Source organism: Zootoca vivipara, chromosome 2, assembly GCF_965207765.1.
Source record: "Zootoca vivipara chromosome 2, rZooViv2.hap1.1, whole genome shotgun sequence".
In the NCBI taxonomy this organism is placed as follows: domain Eukaryota; kingdom Metazoa; phylum Chordata; class Lepidosauria; order Squamata; family Lacertidae; genus Zootoca; species Zootoca vivipara.
The window spans coordinates 97,136,246-97,157,043 of record NC_142584.1 but is presented as its reverse complement, the minus strand read 5'-3'; the positions used below and the strand labels follow the sequence as shown (position 1 = coordinate 97,157,043).

Below are 20,798 nucleotides of genomic sequence, written 5' to 3'. Positions count from 1 at the left end.
GGTGCCCTTGTGGTCGCAGAAGAATCCAGCAGAGGAATCAATGCAAGAGACAGGGAGGGGATGTTTGCCAGTTCCATCTCCCGCTTTAGCCCCCCCCCCCTTTAAAATCAGCTCTAGAACAGGGTGGACAGTGGTGTGGCAGTCATTAGTTGGGCTTGATGGAAGCGGTTCCTGGCTATGGCAATTTAGAATGCTATTCCTCTCTTCACTGTCTGCAGCCCCTGACTCTATACAGGGTTTCCAAAATTTCAGACATGCAAACCACATGTAAAACACATGCATTTTATCAAGTACTATCACTTGATGTTGCTACAGGCAAGCATTTCTATCACCCTCGTCTATCTTTCAGAATAAATAAATGCAGAAAGATTCCATTTGTATAATGGTTCTACCATGGGCTTGAAACACTTCTATGTGCACCTCAGCCACTGTGATGTAGTGAGAAATCAACAGTGTCATTAGACAAGTCCCATAACCCCTTGAATACTGGCTGCTTTAGCTGGGATTGGTGAAAGCAGGAGTTGGTAATGTCTGGAAGGGACCACATTGGCTATTCCAGTGTAGACTGTTGGATTTTTTGCTGGGGAGACCTCGATTTGAACCTATACTCTGCCAAGAAAATCATTAGATGACCTTGGGGCACTCAATCTCTGCATCAAGGATGGGGAACCTGTGACACTGTAAATCCCATCATCCCCAGCCAACATGCCTGGTGCTATGAGATGATGGGAATTCTAGTCTTGCAGCATGTGGAAGACACCAAGTTTCCCACCCCTGCTCTGCATCATAACTTTGTTGTACAACTAGGAGACATGGGGCAATTTCTTGTAGAAAGACTAATCTTACAAAGTTCCAAAAAGTAGCTTCAACTTGAGTCTCCCTCATTCAGCTTGAGGATCCAGCAAGAGGTAGTGATAGCCAAAAAGTTGGGTGGCATTGAAGCAGGACTGCACAAATTCATCGAAGATAAGGTTACCCATGGCTACTATTATAGAGCCATGATGGCTATGTTCTTACCTTAAATTTATCAGTTACCACATAATATAAATTTTCTACATTTCCCTAAAATGAGCTGCCAAGGGGAACTGGTCAGCAAACAGCTCATTTATTGATTCTCCATTTCTCTTCTCAATACGTACGGCAAATAAGACACAGTGTCCTTCCCCAGAACTTTATCCTCCTTGTCCTCATAGCCAAATTTTGGAAGGTGCCAGGATTGACCTGGCAACCACTTATTTTGCAGCCGTGGATAGGATGCAAAATTATACCTCTGTCCACAACGGACATATTTACAGTGGTCAAAGAAATATGGCAAGAGGAAACAGATACAAAAAGCTCTCATGCCATTAAATGTAATCACTAAGCTATTAGCTTATTTGAAGAAGAGATGAAAGGATAATGGGCTGGCTTTGTGCAAGTCTCAATTGCATTGAAACACACCATATTTGTTTTTGTTTTAAGGACAGAACCCTTGCTAAATATGGAAATCTTTGCTTTATTTCATCCTGCGCAGGTGGGATTAGTAAGAGATTTGATGGTGTTTGTTGTGATCTTTGATTTCCAGCACAACAGTCCCTCTACAACCAAGCTGTTGTGCCTATTACTTCTGCCCAAAGAAACAAGCTCTTCAGTTTGGTACAACCTCTTAAGAGGAAATCTATTTACACATTTCAGTTGTACATAAAAGGCAGGCCTCTTCTGAACATGAAGCTTCCATTTACCCATCATGGTTGCTTAGAGGGTATTCCATTAGTAGAGCAAGCAGGATCTGGTTTGTATGGATGGGAGTGGCTTCAAAGCATTAGTAGGATTTGTAGGATGCTACTGGTGCCCTAGAGATCTAACACATACACAGGAGTTCGAACCAACTAACCCTACTTATTTCTTTAAAAAAAAAAAAAGTAGGAGGAGATCACCGTTCTCCCTCATTCACACATACACAGAGACTTTCACAACTCTAACATTTATTCTGGCTTATTTTGCATGAATTATCTTGCATTCCCTTACCACTCACTATCAGTCCACCCACTGATGATTGTGTCTATCAAACAATTGTGTCAGTGTATAGAAGCATGTTATGGACCTGGTGTTTCAGAAATACAGCACTGCTAGCAGGATCCTGTTTTGCTTCCATTTCTAGTTTAAACAGGAAAAAAGAGATCATATCCCAAGTGCAAATCCCCACCTTCACCGCCAATATACACAAACCAATTTGCTACTATGTTCAGAATTTACAACCACAGAACTGATAAGAAACATAATTTTTAAAAAATTTGACAATAATATCTTTCAATGCAAAAAATAATATTTAAAAAGTTCAGATTCTCATACCACTTTTACAGATCACCTTCCTAATACACCAGAATGTTGAACTCGATTGCAAACAAAACAATCCACCTCAAGGTTTTGTCCCAATGACTTAAAAAAATAATGAGGCGAGAGGATTATTAACTATTCCAATCATTCCTTACAGCAGTTATAATGAAGTCTAGCCTTTCTTGGATTTCACTGCAGCCTTGGCAGCCTGCCACTATGCTCAGCCGCCAACAGGAGAGGCAAAACGGCTACCAGTTTCACAGAATGTGGCTAAGGAACAGTGCCAAATGCAAGCGTCCAAAAATCATGAGTCAGCCAACATATATCATAAACTGATTTCTTTTTAAGTGTGAAGTGAGATGAAAACATGGGGGGGGGAATTTCCTCCTTTTCATGTGTGTTTGAGCTTTCAATGAAGACACAGGTGACAGCAAATCTCATTTCAGCTGAAGTTACTATTAATCGTTTCTTTACTCCTTTGTAATGTCCTCAGGGACGCGGGTGGCGCTGTGGGTTAAACCACAGAGCCTAGGGCTTGCTGATCAGAAGGTCGGCGGTTCGAATCCCCACGACGGGGTGAGCTCCCGTTGCTCGGTCCCAGCTCCTGCCAACCTAGCAGTTCGAAAGCACGTCAAAGTGCAAGTATATAAATAGGCACCGCTACAGCAGGAAGATAAACGGCATTTCCGTGCGCTGCTCTGGTTGGCCAGAAGCGGCTTTGTCATGCTGGCCACATGATCTGGAAGCTGTACGCCGGCTCCCTCGGCCAATAATGCGAGATGAGCGCCGCAACCCCAGAGTCGGTCACGACTGGACCTTATGGTCAGGGGTCCCTTTACCTTTTAATGTCCTCAGTAGGACTCTAGCTCTTTCCAAGCACTGACAATTATATGACCCTTGATTCTTACAGAGAGCCCTGCTCTATGCTTTGAAGCCTCAAAAGTCAGGGCTCAAAAGCAACTTGCAAAGGATTTCACAGGCTGATCAGCAGCCCCTGCAAACCCTTTTGGGGGACCAGCTGCAACTTTTCTTGCCCCACACCCGATTGCATATAGTGCATCTAGTATAGGGCAGCTGGGCTTGCATGGGTCACAATAGCCTGGCAGGCCACATGGGTAGACCTGGTTGGCCCAGTAATATAAGAAGTGCTCCACCTGGCTCAGTATGGTCAACTGCTCTCCAGGGTTTCTTTCTTAGCCGTACCTGGAGATGCGAGGGATTAAATATGGGATATTATCCATACAAAACAGAGGCTTTACCGCTGAGCTATGACTCTTCCCCTGCCAGACTATTTGAAGAGTTTTTGCCCATCTCCTTGCTCCAGTCTGAACAGATGAGGAGCTAGCTAGCCAAGTTTTACTAATTTGTTCACTCCATTTATATACTGCCTTTCTGCCCAAGAAATCCAAGTGGTTTGCATTTTATAATAATGTTTGTCAATCTCTGAGAAAACAATAGGAAAAGGAGAATAGGCAATGCAGATAACGGGCGCACACAGCAAAACTACAGGTGTCACATGACAGCAAGGAGTGGTCACTGCAGAAAACTGTTCGGAGTGGAGAATCTAAACGGCAGTTGTCCACAGTCAAAATGGTAGAAGGGTCCTCTTTGGCACATCTTCATATGCAGCCAATAACTAAAATCAACACACACTAAAGGGGGGGGGGATTCAATGCCACACTACGACAAAAGTTCAGCCTGCTAGATGGAATGATACCCCGTCTCCCACCCCATAATTTATGTAGTTCTGCCACTACCTATCAGTTAATGAAAGAGCAAGGCTCTTAATACCTGTGAAAAATGAATCACATCCGGTTAGAGATCCCTTCCCATGGAGGCGCAGGTTGCAGCAACAGCCAAGGCGACATTTTTCTATCTTCGCCGTATCAAGCAGTTGGTCCCTTACCTCTCCCGCCCCAACCTGGCCACAGTGATCCTTTTCCCAGCAACTTGTATTCAGAGGCACCAACACGGGCCCAAGGAAAGTATGTACATCCCTAGTTTTAAACAGTACGCTGCACTGCAGCCAACTATCTCATTGTCTTTAGCACCACCTTATCCAAGAAATCTGTCTCTCCTTTTTATTTTAATAGTTAATATTTTTATGAACTTAAATGTTGTGTTCCTTATATAAGCATGCACAATAAATCATTAGTGGCATTTTCCCCTGCCAAGTTAACTGCTCAGTTAAAAAAAAAAAACTCACATAAAACTGGAGCATGATAGTGATCTGCTAATGTACTAATTAATAAAAACTCCTCTCAATCATCAATTATGAACTCCCACGGACTTTTTTTTTGTTAAGCATTATTCATGCTGGCATACCCTCATTGACATCCAGTTTTCAAACTGTTGAACGAACTTGGTTTTAACCCTCCTCTCTTCACTACCCACGATGTTTGTTTTTAAGTTTTTAAGTACCGTAATTTAAATATTTTGTACTACCTTTCATACAGCATCCCAAAGCTGTGCACAACTGGTGGGGGAGAGAATCCACTGAATAAAATAAAATATTTTATTTTATTTTATAAACAGGGAAATCTCCAAAGAATAAAATACCTTAGTGTCAAGGCTTCAGGGAATCAGATCCCTCCCACAGTGGCAGCCAAGACGTAGAAAAACAAGAAGAGTCCTTTATTCAATATTTACAGAGAGAGAGAGAGATGTAGAAATGCTGTCTCTCTTAAATAATGGCATTGCTCTAAGTAAAGTCCCACCCCCTCCGTCTCTTCTATGTCATCCCTGCACTGGCTAATCTGTGCTTTCTGCCTCTGAGCTTTCTATTCTGCTACTCTCAAAGCACGCCGTGTCCTGGGAGAGGGGGGTCAGGAATGCTGTCTAAAGACACTGAGTCTGTCGACTGTCTCTCCCCTGATGCTGCTTCTTCCTGCTCTTGATCTCCACCCAATATTTCCCAGCTTCTCCCCTCTGCGGCCTCTGAACTATGTCCTTCTGCAAACCACTGTTCTAAATCTATACTGTCTCCTCCTTCTCTGGGAAGTGCAGGGTGGGGGGTGGGGCTTAGACTCCACCATTCCTTCTCCAATGTTCAGTCCCTGACACTTGGCAATCCTGAGCAAATTAATATGCCACCTCCAGAATTAAAAAACCAGCAATCACCTGGCAGAAGGTGCTGAAACACCATAGCACCTACATCTCTGAATTACAGGGGAGGTGATTCCATAGAGAGGGTGCCACCACGGAGGAGCCCCTCTTACTGCCCACAGATGTCTCTTGAACCAGTGAATCATACAAGATGCCAATCCAACCAAAGCCTATGGGAAGTAGGACAATCACAGAATCGGTATCCAATGACGCTGTTCCACTTGCACAGCATATTTCCACCTGTGCAATGGAACTCTCCCCTGCAGCCCCTCAAGTATCCTCAAAATCTGCTCCACAGTATTGGGGGCTCCTCCAGAGCAGACTTTGGAGGCACACAGGGAGAAGAGGGGAGAGGGAGAGGAAGTCCCACTGCAAAAGCAGAAGTCCACCTGTGCTGCACTGTACACTTAAAAATAAGCTAAGTTGGGTATTTTTCAATAGAGGTTGGATGGCCATCTGTCATGGATGCTTTAGGTGAGGTTCCTGCATTGCAGGGGGTTGGACTAGATGACCACAGGGACCCCTTCCGACTCTATGATTCTGTGAGTACTGAGGTAAGACTGTAAAATTTCTTGTTGCAATTCCTGCTTTTGCAGTTCCTGGTCCTGGAAGTTCTTTGTTTTAACTCCTGGACAGCTCATAGCAAGACAAGAGTAGCAGCAAAAAGAGTGCCGGGACTGGCAAGTTCCTCAAAAAGTAGAATAACCTTGCTTAACAAAAGGGGGGGGGACTCACTCAGCTTTCAGACCAGGCAGAAGACTCCAGCCTACACATACCTTAGACACATTAACCACGATTTCAGTCACAGGCACATTCTGGTATATCTCCTTTCATGCCTCCGCTCCCTTGCCTGGCGCCACTTCCATCAGTATGGATAACTTGCAGTTATTAGGAGGCATTAGGAGCGCGGGAAGAGGAGAGGCACTAGAGACATCCAGAGGGAGGGTTTGGAGAAACCCGTCAAGAGGGAGTGGAGCGGTATTAGGAAGGACTTTGAAGAACGAACATCTCCGACTCAGAACCGCCCCCAGGTTCCACTGTTAATGGCTGTAAAACATGCACATAAACAGCTGAAAACCAGGGGATTCAGATGTCAGCAGACACCCATGATTTAATGCAAATAAAAAGCTTATGGTGTCTTAATTCTCCGGCAGAAGGGGAGAAAAATAAATCTGCCTGCATCAATGATCTCAGACGCTTCTGACATCTCACACAGGATATTATCATCCCTGCAGACTGATATTAAAAAGAAACAAAGTTCTCCTCAGTAAGATGTTCACAGAAGGCTCAAGTTAAGTTAAGTGTAATACATGCCAGAGATAGCAAGAACTCGGGTTTTTCTCACCGATGGTCTGCGGCCTCAGTCTAGAGCTACTTATGTACACAAGTTTTATGAGACCAACGGATTCAGAACAGGCCAGACAGCTCCTAGCCATCAGGTAACTGTAGATGACGATCACTCATACTGACTAGGACAAAACAGGAGCAATGCAGCACAGCTAGAAAGAGTGACTACTGTGGGGACCCACAAATACCAATGTCATTTGAAAACATCGTAGTCTAGGCTTCCTTAACCTACTACCCTTCAAGTGTTACTTGACTACAACTCCCATCAGCCCCAGCCAGAAGGGGCAGGAGTCAGAGCTGATGGGAGATGTAGTCCAGCAACATCTAAACAGCAGCAAATTGGGATTGGGTGGGATGAAGATTTAGGGCCTCACAAAGATAAGCTATCAGTATTCACTTCCAGCATTGGCCAGCCAGATACGGAACTTCTGGGAAGCTTACAACCCAAGCAGCTTGTCATCAGCTCCAGCATCTGCTTTCCTGCTTGCAAACATGGAGGCTCCGATTAACTACCACGGTCAGCAGGCAAATCTTCAGAGCAGCCGTTACCGCAGATATTAGAGCAAGCAGCGAATTCTAATTAATATCACCCACAATTCTTGCCAGAGACTCCTCCAGGAGAGGAGATTGGCTCTAAATGAAGTGCACAAGAAGCTGACAACATAGGAAACGGAGCTATGATTCAGGAACTGGCAACAGAGCTAAGAAAGTCGCATAAAACAGGAAACATCGAAGGACTTGATTCACCCCTACTCTTCTGATTGATCTCAGGAATGTTAGCACTAACTGTTTTGGATTAGTCAGTATTAGACTGTTTTCTGGATATATAGCCTCTACTGGCAGTGGGTGTTGTGAACACTGTGAGACCTAAGCAACATAGATGCACGATTCACTGTAATCCTTATCCTCGTGTACTTTTTCAGAGTACTATACTAGAGCGCCAGGCTCCACAAAAACATGAACTTAGCCCGCCCCAAAGGGCTTACACGATAAGAGCGGAGATCTAGATTTCTTTATCGCCGCTTCCTCACAATGCAAGCTAAAGTCTGCACGCTTAAAATGATGGTCACGAACGTAGTTGAAAGGAATAGGAAAGCTTATGCCAAAACCAGCTGAACTGGACTGAAACATCTAGGCAGAGCCCCTGAATCACTAGCGGCAAAGAGGGAGCTGCTTTCTTACAGCAACTGCAGCCTTTAAGACGCACCTGAAGTGGTATTAAAAACAAATGGATAAATGATGGCTTTCCTGGAGAGTTGATGAGCTATAATGGCAATACAGTGGTGCCTCGCTTAACGAATGCCCTGCTTAACGAAATTTCCGCTTAACGAAAGGATTTTTCAAGCGGAGGTTGCCTCGCTAGACGAATTCATTTTATGAAAAATTCGTCTAGCGAATTGCGGTTTCCCATAGGAATGCATTGAAATTCAATTAATGCGTTCCTATGGGCAAAAAAAAAATCAATGCATTCCTATGGGATTCGCTAGACGAATTTTTCGTTATAAGAAAAGACCCGTGGAACAAATTAAATTCGTCTAGCGAGGCACCACTGTATAGGATGCTCGCTTTACTTCCAACTCGTTTGTTCTCTACATAACATTTTGAAAGCAGTTTTTAAACACAAGTTTTTTTAAAAAAACAAACAAACATCAAACATCAAGACAGAGATGAGTCTGAATGGTGAAGAGTCATGGGTGTCGCCTGTCGTGCTGTGACAAGCTCCTCTCCCATCTCCCAGAACCAGAAGAGGGCTGAAACGAGCAAAGCAGTGACTGGCTGCATGCAGAGACTAGTTTCTTTACACTCACACACTCCTTTATCAAGGTGAGTAAGAAGAATTACAAGAGATGAAGGACACATTTCAGCCAGGCAAAAGCACTCAAGAGGATACAAAGCAAAGCAGGTGAGGGATGTGGCTTGGGGAAAGTCCTGGGATCCAGGTAGAGAAGTCTGGAGTATTGGTCCCCAAGCCTGAGGCTTCCCATCCCTTGCCTAGAATTAAACAAGTCAAGAATGTGAATTTATTCGGGGTTGTTGTTTTTAAAGTAAGAATTATTACAATCGAAATGCAGCTTTTTAAAGCTCGATCCTAGGGCCATAGCAGCATATCTTAAATACCTTCTCTGTTATCCTCCTTATAAATGTGCCAGGAAGATTCATTTACAAACACAAAAGAGCAGAATTCAAATATTAAATTCAAAGGCTATTGAAAAGTAAAAGCTTTTAAGTTCTCTCCTGAAGGGCATGGCTGGCTAGAGATTATTCCCTTCCTCACTCATGAGATTTAAAATCCCAAAGGTCTTCACTTAATGCTGCTGTAAAGGATATCGTTGTTTAACACGAAGAGTGTGTCCTTTGCACACCTGTCATACCCGCTTTATCACTCCCCTTCAGGAGTCTCAAAGCGGCTAACAATCTCCTTTCCCTTCCTCCCCCACAACAGACACCCTGTGAGGTGGGTGGGGCTGAGAGACTTCAGAGAAGTGTGACTAGCCCAAGGTCACCCAGCAGCTGCATGTGGAGGAGCGGAGCCGCGAACCCGGTTCCCCAGATTACGAGTCTACTGCTCTTAACTACTACACCACACTGGCACTCCTCTCCTAGAGTACATCAGCTCTAGGTTTCTTGAAGGCCACCACGATCTAAACAACCATGCAGATAGTTGCACAAGGCCTCCTGGGGTTTCTCGGATGAAACAGATCCAATGTGCCCTTATCCCTACAAATGGGAAACTGCTTTTGAAGCCAAAGGAACTTTCAAAAACAGTGGGTGATACGGGGAGTTAAGTCAGTAATAAAGAGCACTTGGGTAAGATTAATGGTTTTTCACCACAAAATTCCCCTTATGAATGCTTTATCTAAATTTTATGCAGTTTCAGAGTGCCAAGTCTGCAGCTTAGAACCAAAATCAAAAAGGAATAAATTAGCTCCTTAATATGCCATCAAGATTACTGCCAAATTACCCTCACAATTAATGTTAAATCATATTTACCATGCTGCTTGCATTTTTATATATGCATAACATTGTTTTGCCCTCCCCTTTTCTCCAGGATGGGGAAAATGGGGAGGGGGGGTATAGCTCTGTGGTAGAACATCTGCTTTGCATTCAAATGATCGTGGTTCATACCCCAGCATGTGACTCTGTATAAGACAGCTTTCTTACTCAGTATAAGCTTATGAGGCAAACGAGCAGAAAGCTTACAGTGATTTGGTAATTTTCTAGTTACAGATATGAAGAATGAGCAGGTTTTGGGGTCAGGGGGCGCACAAGAATAAGCAGGGAAATGTAGAGCCCACAGAACAGTATCACCCTATAATATCTGGGAACTACATGTGGAACGACTTTTAATAAATAAAAATATGCATTGCCTTCCCCTAGCCTCTTAGCTACTCTGTCAATTAAGGCAAAACTGGCTTTTGACAGATAGGTAGCAAAATCTAATAGTAGTGATTATTTCCTCCAGCAATAACAAGCACACTGAGCTTAAAGATGGGTATTGTATGTCAAACTACAGCAGCATCCATTTCAAATTATTTCACTCATCAAATGTACATGCACCCCCAGGAAAATCTGCATTACATTTAAATAAATGTGTTCTGGTTTGGATGGGATGATGCCCTTAACAGTACACTCAGCCAATTCTCTTTCCAGAATCCACCGGGGTTAGAAACTTGTGGAAGGAACTATCGTCCGTATGAAATCCACCCATGTATGGATGAATACCCAGAAGGCTCCAAGAGTGTCTGGGCACAACGGTTTGGCATAGCCCAAGAGACCTGGTGAACACGGCGCTCAAGTCAAAAGCCCACTATCCAATGCTATGTTGTTGTGGGGCTTCTCACTTCCACGGTCCAGGCTATGCGTTTTAAGTACCAGATCTGAGGTTTGAAGACAGATCCCCTGAAATACGTGAGAATCAAATACATGGGATTAAGCACACCTGATATTTCCCCATCCCACCAAAAAATAAAATTAAAATGCCCTTGTTGTATGTGTCATTAGTGGAGTCAAGATCCCTTTTTAAAAAACAAAACAGAACGCCACCATCCTGTAATTCAGTGGTATTTCCCATCAGCATCACCCAGCACAAGCATTTCAGTCGTGATTGACGTCCTTTTAAGTGCATTACAAGTTCATCGGACACTTCGAAACATTCCCTAAATAGAACGTTGAGTGCATGAATGAATAATGGGTCAGATAATTAATAATAATAATAATAATAATAATAATTTATTTATTTATTTATACCCCACCTATCTGGCTTGGTTTCCCCAGCCACTCTCATTTTATGTACTTAGGTAAAGGGACCCCTGACCATTAGGACCGACTCTGGGGTTGCGGCATTCATCTCGCGTTATTGGCCGACATCTGTATTCTGCCTATCCTCGCAAGAGCTCTTCTGCACCCTGGTTTCCATTTTATCCTCACAACAGAACACTCCTGTGAGGTAGTTCAGGCTGAAAGACAGTGCCATTCTGTACTGCAGTGGCAATTGCAGTACAATGTGCAGCTGCTCATTGTGATGTAATAACCAATCCAACCCTCCAGGAAAAGAATAAATAAACCTGTAACTCAGGCTAACGCTTCATGCATCTGATGAAGCGGACTTCTAGTCCACGAAAACTTAAGCTATGATAAATTTGTTAGTGTTTAAAATGAGCAAGACTCATTTCTGCACAACTGCTGCCACCAGTACAAAGTAAAAGCTTATTCTGTTTCCTAATAGTCAGTACATGTCTCCCCACCTGATGAAAAGAAAGTCTTCAACAGACACAGGTTTTTTGGCCACCCCATCCCAGATCTTCATTGAACTGCACAGGCAAGAGCAGCTAGAAAATATACCCAATGAAACATCACCTACCCCTCAGATCTCAGTGGGCACCAAACACACACACACACACACACACACTTGCAAGAATATCAGTGCAACCACAAAGGATTGAAACTTGAAATGAAGATTGTCTAGAGGTCCAGTTCTGCATCCACTATCAAATCTCGGCTTCACAAGATAATTTGTTTGGAGGGAAGCAAACTATTGTTTCCAGTTGGCATGCAACACTAAGGCAAGAATTGTGGTTTGTACCGGTAGTTCCTGCTAGGGGAGACATAGTATTGTGCCAAATTCACAGCAAACCATTACCTGTGTGTGTGTGAACGTAGCCTATAGGGGTTGAGGAGCTAAAAATTGGTCTGGTTCAAGGGAACTTCCTGGTGTTGTTGTTTTGTTGTTTGGTCGTTTAGTCGTGCCCGACTCTTTGTGACCCCATGGACCAGAGCACGCCAGGCACTCCTGTCTTCTACTGCCTCCCGCAGTTTGGTCAAACTCATGTTCGTAGCTTCGAGAACACTGTCCTACATAATTACTATACTTTAGTATCCATTGCTGCTTACAGCTTATCACACAGCATTTGCTTTTTGCAACCATGTATCTGTCTGCAAAAGGACGCACACCAAAAAGAAATTGCCACCATGAAAAGTAATCAGAAAAGTCTTAGCCAGTTAGCAATTGTCACATTATATCGAACCAATTTGGAAAGGAATGACATGTATCATTTCCCAACATTCTTCTGCAAGCTTGATGTTAATAGGTCAGACACGCATATAAGCAAGTGTGCATGCACGCGAAAGCTTATACCCAGAACAAACTCAGTTGGCCTCTAAGGTGCTACTGGACAATGGTTCAAGTTCATCAGTTTTAACTGGATTTTAATAAATGTGCAATTAATTTTTACCGCTTTGAAGTTTATTGTATTATCTTTCTTAGTGTGCTGTGCAAACCGCTATGCTGAATACTGATTTTTACAGGGTAGGGCAAGGGGCACGGGGGAAGAGTTTCTGGAATTAAGGGGGCTGTGGCCCAAAAAAGTTTGGGAACCACTGATCTAAAACACAGGCATCACTTTCACTGTCTCTCGGTCCTTCCCTCTTGCACATAAAATCTGCTAAAATATCTGGGCAGCTTTCTTTCTGCTGCTATGTAGAGTATGCTTCTGCTGCACTGCAAAGGAACAAAAAACTTTATTTTGATTTCTCTCCCCACCCCCCAAACGAGCTGAAGTTTCTCCAACAAATGCATTCCAATCCTACTTTGCTGGTAATAATAATAATAATTTATTATTTATACCCCGTACCTGGTTTCCCCAGCCACTCTGGTAAACAATGAAAACCTAAAATTCAACCAAACTTTAGAGATGTCTTTCTCAAAAGCCCACAAGCTATATAAACATGCAAAAGGTAAAATCTGTATATGTGGTATCCATTATAATTTATCTTTAGGGTCACAGGCTAGCCCTAGTTGGAAATTACTTTAGTTACCGGTAAGTTTGGAGATGCCAAGCAAACTGACAGTGAATGTTTGAAACATCACCAAGCCCAAAGGCAATTTAACAACAACAACAACAACAACAACAACAACAACAACAACAACGAGGTGGGGAGGACAAAAGGGTTTCCAGCACCATATAATTCCAGTCCTATTTACCCACAAAGTACCATATTACTTTAAAAAGAAAAAGGCATGGGAACATAACCTGCACAGCTAAAAAAAAAAAAAAGCTACTCAGTTCTGAAAGCAATGTTAAACCTAGTTTCCCTGAAGAGCAAAAGCATACCAGACCTCCACGGGATATGGCCTTCCAACACGATGAGCCCAGGCTTCCAAACCTTTTTCCGTAAGGTAAAAATAAGGTGCACTTTTTTAAAAAGGAAGCTGCTCCGTAACTACCATTGTACTGCCATCCTTCAAGTTGCACAAATGCACTGTGCACACTTAAAACCCGTACATCACAAAGCTTTGGAAGTGACCCTGAAGTGTAGAAATTGAGCTGTGTAAGTAATCTTTTAACACCCAAATGCCCAGCATCGTAACGATTGTGGGATTTAACATGCTCTATGTTGTCAGTCAGCGCTCCATTTACATGTTTAACAGGGAATAAATAAAGAAATAAAGAAATAAAGCTTGTTGCTGCCACAACTATGGCTAGGGGGTAAAAACCCTCAACTTTGCATGGTAACATTTAGCTTCATACAGTTAAGAAAACTGAGGCACGTTTTCTCCCCCTCTAAGAGAAATCACCTGGGCTAGCAGCTTTTATTTTTTGAAAGAAACAGGTGCGAGTGAGGCACATTGCCTGTGTGGGTGTGTTTGTTGTAAAACAAGAATTAAAAGTCCACAGCTTCTTAGAATGAAAACATTCAGTCAGAGTATTTTAGGCATGTTCTGAAGCCCATCTGCCTCACTGAAGAGGCTACCACCTGAGCACCAGCTCCTGGAGAAGTTAACTGGAAAAGTACACCCCAAATAAATACACACTGATATAGATATATATATAGAGAGAGAAAGAGCATACAAGATGGTTTCCTGACAAAAGAAGTCAGTGCAAGAGGCCTCAAACAATAAGCAAAGAGGAAGTTGGAATGGATTTCCACAAAAGGATTCACTTTGGAGAAGCCTGTGAAACTATAATAATAGGAGCTTCTTACCTGTTTCTTCTTCACCCTTAGGATCTAAAGTCAAAGCTTGCTGAAAAACTTTACTAAAAAACAAAAATGGTGTGTTCCCCTTGTTTCCTTTCTCCTTGAGGAGATTTCGAGCATGCCTAGAGCTGCCTTGCAACCCAGTTTCTCAAAAAGAAAAAAGGGGGGGCAAGTTTTAGCCATGCACAACAAGCAAAAAGGGTGTGTGCACTTGTCTCTATGCGCATGCAGCAGACTTCCCCGCAAACCCAGAAACACACATGCCGCCACAAAGCACTGATCAAAAGACAAGTGGTGATTAATGTTAAAAGAATAGTCTGCTGGGACTCCATCGTGTTTTACTGGTATTCCACACTTGTCCATTCCTGCCCAATTTTCAGAATTCTTGAAGAGTAGCAGTGATTTGATACAGTTCCACTGGAATTTCAAGTTGAACAAGGAAGAGTTGTCGGGGAGGCGGTGCTTCTCTCACACATAAAAAGGAAAGTGCAATGATTCATGTAGAGTCATGCACTTAGATGGGGAAGGGTGGACTTTTCCCCTTCAAAACAGTCTCCATTCAAATTGGTTATACTGAAGTTTTCATTTTGTTCTAAGCTTTTAAGACTCACTCACTACCTAGCAACAAACTTGAGGAATGAATATTATATAAAACCAATAGTCATTTGTATCGTTTTCCTCTTTCACCTCATATTTCATTTCATTCGGGCTACCTCCCTTAATTTACGCATCGGTTCCTGTGAAAAATCTCCAAGAGATTTAACAATAAAAACATCAACAACAATTTCCTATATTCATTTATTGTGTGTGTGTGTGTGTGTGTGTGTGTGTGTGTGTGTGTGTGTGTCCAATAAAGATGCAGAGAGCAAATGCACATTGCATGACAATATGCATTCAGTATTGAATTCTGGCACCTTTTTTGGGATGCTGCACACACAACCTCATCCAAATGTTGTCCCTGCCCAACACTATTTGTCAATCTAAAGCTGAAACGGTTATATATTTTTTTCTTATTGGGTTTTTTATTGGGTTTTATAAACAAGAATAATGTTACACAGACAAGTATACCAAGTTTTCTCATGTCATTTGTATATCACAAAAATGAACACAATTGGTTCCGGAAGTCTGTTCATAAACTGAAGCGTTCATAAACTGAAGCGAACTTTCCCATTGAAAGTAATGGAAAGTGGATTAATCCATTCCAGACGGGTCCGCGGAGTACTCAACCTGAAGCGTACTTAACCTGAAGCATGGGTGTAATTGGTTCCGGAAGTCTGTTCATAAACTGAAGCGTTCATAAACTGAAGCGAACTTTCCCATTGAAATTAATGGAAAGTGAATTAATCCATTCCAGATGGGTCTGCGGCGTTCGTAAACTGAAAATTCGTAAACCGAGGTGTTTGTAAACCGAGGTTCCACTGTAATAAATGTGGAAAAATATCTACAACATATGTTTCGTTATTACGTAGTGGTCAATGTATAGGTTCTTGGTTCATGAATCGGTTTAGTTTATACTCCATTATGTGTCGAGACACACTTCTCACACACCTGCTCTATACCTGTGTATACACAGAGAGCACTTTCTCCAGTCAGCTCCTACTGGGACTGACCTCTTGATGCATCAGGGTTCCACCACTGCCTCTCACTAGGTATGACGTGTGCATGAATGAAATAGGCAAAATAGGAATCAGCACAGTAACTTAAACCAGTGTTTCTCAACCTTTTTTGGGCCACGGCACACTTGTTCCGTGAAAAAAATCACGAGGCACACCACCATTAAAAAAGTTAAAAAAATTAACTCTGTGCCACCCTATATTATAATTATGACTGTAAGAAACACTTGCCAAATATTGCTTTCCGGCGGGTCAGTGTTGTGTATTGGCGGCCGCCAGGCTCGTTTGCACTGAGCTTTGGGAAAGAGGAGGAGAAATATTGCTTTCCGTCGGTTCAGTTGTGTTTATTGGCGGCCGCCAGGCACGTGACAATGCAAATCGCCCTTCTCATCGCCGCACGTCGCGGCACACCAGCCAGTGTCTCGCGGCACACTAGTGTGCCGCGGAACAGTGGTTGAGAAACGCTGACTTAAACGGATGTACCATTTTTTCCCCATGTATAAGACTTTTGGAATTTTGGGGGATTCCAAATTAAGAAAACACCCCCCTCAGCACTACCCATGTATAAGATGAGCCCCAATTTAAAACCTAATTCTTTGGTTAAAAAAAAAAACCTTGTCTCATACACGGAAAAACACGGTATATCCTCTGTATCTCAGTATAGCAACAGACCAGTTCCCAGCCTCTCCCTTTCAAAAGATTGACGGTGGCGTTTTGTTGTCTTTGGAAACACTAGCCGAGGGGAGGGTTTCCTCCATGTGAAGAAGACATGCCCAGCACCCACATCACGCACAGACAACGTGGATAGCACCTGCCATGTTAAGAGGACAAAAGGTGTGTACCACCGCAAAACACTATTGTCGAGAGCATACTGTGGGGGTGGGGGACAAACCTTGTGCATTTCAAAGACTCCACTTAAAAGGCAGCATGAAAAAAGGAAGGTCTGCAATAGGCACTAAAAAAGACCTGAACCTGCCCAATATGCAACAGGAGGGAGTTCATGAGGGTACTAGGTGCTATTCACACTAAAGGCCTGGATTCTACATTGCACAGAATCAAGAAGCTGTTGCGAGTGTATCTGCAGGACGCCCTTTCAGTGATCAGCTGGGATACGTGTGTTTACTTTAAGGTACCCTGTCCAAAGCTGTATAGTACTTTGTATACCCGTACCAGACCATGTGCCTTAAGGGAAGTTCAGCTGATGCCTTCATTATATACCTTTAGGTGCCAGGCGAAAACGTCCCTCTTCAACCAGGCCTTTGGCTGATTAACATCAGATACCCTTTTCAATGTGTTGGGGAGGGATTATTGGTTTATTCTTGTTCTCACTATGTATTTTGTGTTTTTTTAACTCGTATTTTTTGTGTTATGAACCACCCTGGGGTCTACAAATGAAGGTAAAGGTACCCCTGACAATCAGGTCCAGTCGTGTCCGACTCTGGGGTTGCGGCGCTCATCTCGCTCTATAGGCCGAGGGAGCCTGCGTTTGTCCGAAGACAGCTTCCAGGTCATGTGGCCAGCATGACAAACCAGCTCCTGGCGAACCAGAGCAGCACACGGAAACACCGTTTACCTTCCCGCCGGAGCGGTCCCTATTTATCTACTTGCACTTTGATGTGCTTTTGAACTGCTAGGTGGGCAGGAGCTGGGACCGAGCAACGGGAGCTCACCCCGTTGCAGGGATTCGAACCGCCAACCTTCTGATCAGCAAGCCCTAGACTCTGTGGTTTAAACCACAGTGCCACCTGGGTCCCAGGTGATAAATGAAGAGCAATATACAAATTTAATAATCATCCAACCTATGTGGGGGATTGCCCTTGAAGTCATTTCAGAAACGTCCACTGTTTTGGAACTCAGCTACCAGTTAACCACCTATTATTCTGACCCCTTACTAGTTTCATTGGCTACCTATTTGTTTCCAGGCTCGCCATTTCCCGTCTTAAGGAGCACCAAATAATTGCATTCTGTTTCTAAGGCATCCCCTTCTCCCTCCCTCAGAGGTACCCGGGAGAGGGGGTTGCTCAAGAAGCTCCCAGAATATTCAGTGGCCCTCAAGAGAGATTTGTTGGCCCTTTCATTGCTGGCTATTACACGGCGGACGTTGCTTTATTTCATCAGACATTTTCAGCCTGCACACTTCCTAAAAGTCTTCTGCTGACTTGCTGCTGCTGGATTTATATTATTTTAGACTTTTAGTCGCTGTCAATGCTGTAAAGCCAGTTTGACTGTAGTCAATACAGAAAGGCAAGGAAGGACATTTTGGTATCGATATAACAAATAAATCCTGCCAAGGAGGATGGACTCTGAGCCTTGTCAAGAAAAAAGAAAAGAGGAGGAAAGCAAGGATGTTCTGCCTGACAGGTCACGAAAATTAACTGGGCAGAGGTGTGACAACGGTGGCAATGTTCTGCCAGCCATCAAAATTCTGATTTGTGTCAATAGCACCTAGAACGGCTCGCGTCCTGTATTATATACGGCAAGAAATAATTCTGCTCTATTCTACATCATAATACAGTTTGAAGCTGGCAGCATGTCCTCATGTCAACTCTCACCCCCCCTCCCTCTGCCACCGGCGCCCAAATCTCATTAAGATGTTCCTTTCCACCGTTGCTCTTCAACCACAGAAGACGACTAATAGTCTCCCTGCCAATCTGGTGGAGGCTTAATGCCTGGCGACAGGCGGCCATGGATGCCTGCATCCAGAGGAAAGCAAACTGAAGCCGATCGTGTTCTAAATGATCTGACGGCTCCCTGATTCAAGATTATGTAATTTGGCTGCCAGGCACAATAAGTATTACCGGTACCTATTTCCTTTGCAGGAAACACAGCCTGTTACGCCGGCAGGCTCAATGGATCCAGGATCAAAGTCACCATATTTTCCCGCTTGCTGCTACACACTCTCTCTCTCTCTCTTTCTGCATTTGTTCCTGTCCTCACTTCCCCCATGAGGCTCCCATCAAGTTGCATTTATATGTATGAAATGCCAGTCCATACAGACACCTTCAATCAGTGGCCAGAAGCAAGCATCCAGTCAGATTATTTTTCCTTACAGGCAGGCTGACATTAGTGGGTTACAGCAGGTGATCAGTGTGGAAACTCAGGACCGTATCTGCATGGTCACAGACCTTGTTGTTAGGGATGATCTCTAGATGAGGTGAGCCAACCAATTTCCTGTCTTGCAGCTACACGGAATTGCAGAGACACAACAAGTGGGAGCCCTGAGTTAGTCACAGGGGTGCCCTCCAGATGTTGCAGGGCTATAACTCCTATTAGCCCTATTCATGGACCATGCTGGCTGAGGCTGATGGGGGTCTTGAAGCCAACAATATCTGCATATGCAAATTCAAGTGAGAAGACTTTTTGCCAGCTGAGCAGGAGCACAGCCAACTTCCAGCTCGTTTTTCCTTTTCTGAACACAGTTCTCTGTGTCACTAAAAAGTTTGCTTCCCCCCCCCCCTCTTCACTGTATAGTCCAGGCATAGGCAAACTGGGCCCTCCAGATGTTTTGGGACTACAAACTCCCATGATCCCTAGCTAACAGGACCAGTGGTCAGGGATGATGGGAATTGTAGTCCCAAAACATCTGGGGGGCCGAGTTTGCCTATGCCTGGTATAGTCAGTGCAAAAAATATGCAAACTTTTGAATTACACATACAGCTTTGCTTTAAAGAATCAAATTTCAAGGGGAAGGAAGCTGCAAACTACATGGCAAGTGTTCTCGAAGCTACGAACATGAGTTTGACCAAACTGCGGGAGGCAGTGCAAGACAGGAGTACCTGGCGTGCTATGGTCCATGGGGTCACGAAGAGTCGGACACGACTAAACAACAACAACAATTTTAAGATGTATTTTAATTAATGGATCGCCTGTTTTTATGTGCTTATGTTCTTTGTATACTGTGTTAGTTTTATGATGTTAGCTGCCCTGAGCCTGGCTCCAGCAGGGGAGGACGGGGTACAAATAAATTATTATTATTATTATTATTATTATTATTATTATTATTATTATTAGACACTGGGAAATAAAAGACTTCCAGTGGAACTGTTATATAGAGTGTGATGTAGCTTTTGGTCTTTCCCAGTGATTAACGGAATTACAGAAATTTCGGAAATGTGAAAATTTGCCTACATCATGCCAACCACAGGTTTCAGCTTCTATTGGCAAATTTAGCTTACCTTCGCACAGAAATTAGGGTTCCCTGGTAGCCTGTATAATAAGTAACAATCATAAAAATTGGTCAGTGTTGCTGAAGCGCTGCCTTATGATCTTTGGTTACAGGAATCCATAGAAGGCTTAAGAAGAATATTCTGCTTGAAGTCGATATACGTTTGTGCACATGGATTACACCAGCCAATATCACTATAGCCAGATGAAACAAACAAGGGGGTTTTCTGTCTCACGCTCTTCTCTGGACACTGCAAATCAGATAATGAAGTATTGACTATACTGATCTAAGGACAAGACTAATTAAGAGAAAATGTCCAGGGGCAAGGAAAAAACCTCAAGGGGAATTTTGCGGTAGGATTTAATTCCCCACCCCTATTCTGACTCTCTCCCTCCTTTCATTCCTTCACAGTTCTGTCTTCAAAGCTAGTCTGTTTCATCTTCCTAGGGCTAGTTAACAATTCTGGCCTACACTCACTTCTGTAGACAAGTCACCAGGAAGGACTAATTAGATTTTTAAACTAGCAGATCCTAGGTTAAATACAGATCACAGAGTAAATTCATCATGAAAAGATCAGATTTTTCATATACAAAGTGTTATGATATGTGTGTTTGTGTGTGTGTGTGTGTGTGTGTAGTTTTGTAGGTACTCCCACTGAAGTTTATTCACTTCTGTTTCTGTTAGCTGCTATACATTGTGCAAGAAGTGAATGAACTGCAGTAGGAGTAACTACAAAACAATTATTATTGTTATTATTTATTGAATTTATATACCCG

At 43.2% G+C, this 20,798-nt stretch overlaps 1 protein-coding gene across 28 annotated transcripts in view; it reads right to left on the bottom strand.

The window, feature by feature from the left end:
- Nucleotides 1-20,798, bottom strand: part of MAGI1 (membrane associated guanylate kinase, WW and PDZ domain containing 1) — a 465,951-nt gene that overhangs the window by 363,939 nt on the left and 81,214 nt on the right. For 2 of the 28 annotated variants that reach the window (XM_088663309.1, XM_088663310.1), the window contains exon 1: nucleotides 14,251-19,307. The exons of the other annotated variants lie outside the window; for them this stretch is intronic. The gene's annotated coding sequence lies outside the window, so the exon portion shown is untranslated. Of the gene's footprint in view, nucleotides 1-14,250; nucleotides 19,308-20,798 lie in introns of those variants that run through there. 28 annotated transcript variants of the gene reach the window in all.